Source organism: Pteropus vampyrus, unplaced genomic scaffold, assembly GCF_000151845.1.
Source record: "Pteropus vampyrus isolate Shadow unplaced genomic scaffold, Pvam_2.0 Scaffold203, whole genome shotgun sequence".
Classification (NCBI taxonomy): Eukaryota; Metazoa; Chordata; class Mammalia; order Chiroptera; family Pteropodidae; genus Pteropus; species Pteropus vampyrus.
In genome coordinates this window covers 2,108,892-2,113,467 of record NW_011888984.1, presented here as the reverse complement: position 1 = coordinate 2,113,467, position 4,576 = coordinate 2,108,892, and positions in this window count along the sequence as shown.

The following is a 4,576-nucleotide window of genomic DNA, read 5'->3' as shown; positions in this document are numbered from 1 at the left end:
AGACAATGGAATATTATTCAGGGCTAAAAAAAAAAATGAGCTCTCAGGACACGAAAAAACATGGAAGAACCTTAGATGCTTATTACTGTGTGAAAGAAACTTTACTATCTGAAAAGGCTACCTGCTCTATGATTCCAACTATATGAGATTCTCAAAAAAGTAAAACTATGGAGACAATAAACAGATCACTGGTTATCAGGGTTGGGGAGAGAGATGAACAGGCAGAACACAGAGGAATTTTAGGGCAGTAAAAATACTCTATATAATATTATAACAATGGACATATGTCATTATACATTTGTCCAAACTCATAGAATGTACAACACCAAGAGTGAACTGTAAGGTAAACTATGACCAGGGTCATTATGATGTCATACAATCAATGCATTACTCTGGTGAGTGAGGATACTGGGGGAGGCTAAGCATGTGTGGAGGCAGGTAATATACAGGAAATCTCTGTACCCTCTCAATTCTTTTATAAACCTACAATTGCTCTTAAAAAAAAAATAAAGTCTTAAAAAATAACATATCTTTACTGAAAAACTTATAGGTGAATGTTCACAGTAGCATTATTCATATTAGCCTAAAAAGAAATAATCTAAATGTCTACCGACTGATGAATAAACAAAATTTGGTACATACATATACAGTGGACTATTATTCAGCCACAAAAAGGAATAAAGTTGCTACATGAACCTTGAAATTATTATTCTAAGTGAATCAGATACTGGATAATTACACAAAAAACTGATTGCAATAAATTTCAAATATGAAATTCTGAGTTGTGGGCAAATGAGTATTTGCTCTATTATTCTTTATACTTTCTACAACTTCTCTAAATTGAAATGTAAATGTCGAAGACAGTGCATAGTAAAGATATGTAACAACAGGACCTGATTCCAAAGCTCTGGAGAGGGAGATGTGTGTTTCATACATTGAGATGGGAACTTTCAGAGGACAGGCAGCTTTCCTAGAAAATCAATGTTTTGTTTTGTTTTGTTTTGTTTTGTTTTGTTTTTTGTTTTGTTTTGTTTTGTTTTGTTTTTCCCAAGGAGCAACCCTTTACAAGGCAGATTTATGTGATTAGAAGGACCAGATGAAAGTTCTACTTTATAACATGTATTTTGCTACCCATTGGGTATCCTAACATCAAAAGTAGTCACTGTCCGCAGGGAACTTCAATTGTTAAAACTTGGTAATTGCTGTAATGGGGCACCACAGAAGACTAGTGAGGAAATGCTGGCACTTAGCACGGGAAGATGCCAGGCAGATAAGGCTTCCTAAGGCATCCCAGGAGGAGAGTATGGCACAGACACCTAAAAGTATGATTTCTGCCAGAAACTACATATGAGTTAAATATTCTTACAGCACAAAGTTCAAGAGGGCAGTAGAAGAAAAATGGCTAGATCGGTGAGTCAATGTTAAGTGTCATACTAAAGAGTTCATTTCTCATCTTGAGTGTTAGAGAAACACAGGAGACAATTTCAGCAGGAGAGTAATGTTAGATTAATCTTTTAGAATGTTCAGTCATCCAGCCTGGAGCTGCACTGAGGATCAGGCAAGGCAACCAGCAAGGAGGCTGGTTGCAATAGTGGAGATGAAAGACGACTCTATAATCTGATTTAGAGCAGTGGGAAAGGAAAAGTAAATGATGAGAGTAATATAAAATACTTAAGAGCTAAGGGGACCTAACATATACTAGGGGCCTACCACATGAAAAGTGTTAAAAAGGAATGAAGTACTGCTACATGCTACAACATGGATGAATCTTGAAAATATCATGCTAAGTGAAAGCATCCAGCCACTGGATAATTACACAAAAAACTAATTACAATGAATTTCGAATGTGAAATTCCAAGGTTGTGGGCACATGACTATTTGCTCTATCATTCTCAAGACTGTAGATTAATTGGGTATGGAGAATTGGGAAAAGGGAAATCTAGAATGGTTCCTGTGTTTCTAAGCTAGGTTCTGAATGAAATTTGATGCATTCAAATGGACTCTAGGACAGTAAGAGCAGGTATGGAGAAGACCAGTTTGATCTTGGATTTGTTGAGGTGGTTATAAAACATCTGAATTGAGGACGACAACTGGATATATAGGTCTGGACACCAGGAGGAAAGGTCTAAATTTGAAACGAATACATGAACATGACTAACCTATAGGGAGAGCTCAAGCTAGGTATCTGAAGGAGTATGCCCATATGGAAATATGAGGCATGAGAAGGAGACTTGATAGCCAGATAATTATGGGGAAGCACACTGAGAAGGATCAACTATAGAGAGATAGGATGTTCTCCCAGAAATCAGAGGAGGAGAGTTTCATGAAGGCAGATCAACTGTAACAGAGAGGTCAAGTCAGACCAGCCAAAGAGTGGGTTTGGCAAATGGTATTGGTGTCCTTAATGAGAACAGTATCAACAAGTAGCAATTCCTGAGGTCATACTGGAGAGAGCTGAGGAGCAAATGAAAAGTAAGAAACTTAAGTGCAGCTTTCCAAAAGCTTGGGGATGATGGGGAGACGGGGAGAAGGGGAGAAAGCAAGAGAGAGGGAGAGAGAAGTAGGAGAGTATATAGGGTCAAGGAAAGACTTTTCATTATTAAATTCAACAGACATAATTACTCTGTCAAATTGCCATGAAAGTTCCTAAGTGCTGATTCTGAATTTCTGTACTTATTTTGTTGAAGATCAGAACAGCTCCCAGGATGGCACCAGAGTGCTATGGACGACCGCCTTGGAAATTCCCATCTCTACCTGAAAAATCTCAGGCATTTCTCTTCCACCTAGCAATAGTTACTACCTCACTTCAATTTCTACCATGAATAGAGTTAGTGACTCTCTATGGGAAGCCGTGACGAGAGTCTGTCTCTTCGAGTTCAGGGCATGTTATCTCTTCTGTGGAAGATAAAGGTTTGTGAGCGAGGAGAGACTGGAGAAGGAATAGGGAAGCCTATGATGTCAGTAATAGGTTTTCTCAGCTTGGAGAGAATGATTTAAAAAAAAAATAGTTAAACATGTTTAAATGTCAGGAGGAAGAAGCCATTAAGGTGAGTGAAAATGCCGAGAACAGGCTGATGTGAATAGAAATGAGGATGGGATCCCATAATCTCCCTAAAGTTTTCTATGGTGATTTAAGACCAGGAACTGTGACTGGAAAAACGGAAAATGCCTGACACTGTCTAAATCCTGGGCCAGTGCTCCATTCCACCAGGTTTGCAGTGAGAGGCGGGCACCTCACTTTAACCCCTCTTGACCTAAGAGAGGAATGCCATCTGTATCTTTTTCCCTACTAAAGCCTTTACAAAATTAAGAGATAATGAAATTCAAAAGGCTTTATAATGAAAACATGCAATACAAATTTAGGGTGCTATTATTGTGAAAGAATTGAAGGGGCCTGCTGAGATTGAGAGGAAGAGAGACGAAAGAGAAACTTTAGAGTCAAACAGACTTACATTTACAGTCCTACGTTCTGCCGCTTTGATATTTCCTTCAATCCTTTGGACTTCTCTGACTGAACGAAGTCTTTTTTCACATGTGGCAGGTGTCTTGAGCTCAGTGGGACCAACACCACTCAATACACATTCTCCAAGCTGGGAAAACCTATTACTGACATCATAGGCTTCCCTATTCCTTCTCCATTCTCTCCTCACTCACAAACCTTTATCTTCCACAGAAGAGATAACATGCCCTGAACTCGAAGAGACAGACTCTAGTCACAGCTTCCCATAGAGTGTCACTAACTCAAACATCATAATGGTTCAGCCTCCCCAACCCCCTTCCCCCGACACTTGTGTCTGGTGACACAGCGCTGACATTACTAAAAATCTGAAAGTCCCCACATGAATGTGCCAAGTGCTGGGAGGCAGGGGGAATCTGGCCCTCTGTAATAATGGAACAAGGTCACTGTAGCGCGGTGGGGTGGAGAGTGCATTTAAACTGACCTTTTATGACAGCGTGGCTTTCTGAAGGCTAGTCATTTCAGATGGCACAGCCAGATGACTAGATTTACTGTGTTGTGTGGGGTGGGGTGCGGTGGAAGGAGTTTGGCCTTTTAAACTTTATCGAATGTTTACACGTGCCAGGCACTATTCTAAGGGCTGTTCATGCAGTGTCTCCTATAATGCCTTAAATCAGAGTCTTCAGATAAAGTACAGTTAAATTTGAATTTGATTCCCTGTCAAATCGGAATTTCAGATAAACAATATCTAGGACATACCTATGATAAAAAAAAAATTAGCCTTTTAACTGAAATTCAAACTTAATTGGGTGTCCCACATTTTTATTTGCTGAACGCACAGCCCTACTTAAAGGTACTATTAGACCCTTCTCCAGCCACACAGCTAGAACGTGGCAGGGCCAGAGACTCAGACTCCAGGCCAGTTCTTAACTATTACGCTATTGTCTCCTGACACGCGGGGATGTGTGTAGCAGGCTCTGGCCTTTATGACAGAGGCCCTGCATCAGCGGCGCGCGTGCTCAAGCGGCTCTTTGTGGATATAATGGGTCTGCTGGCGTCCTGTACGATGACAGCGTCCGAGCTCCACCGAGCCCGAAGAAGCCACAAAGCGAAATGTTT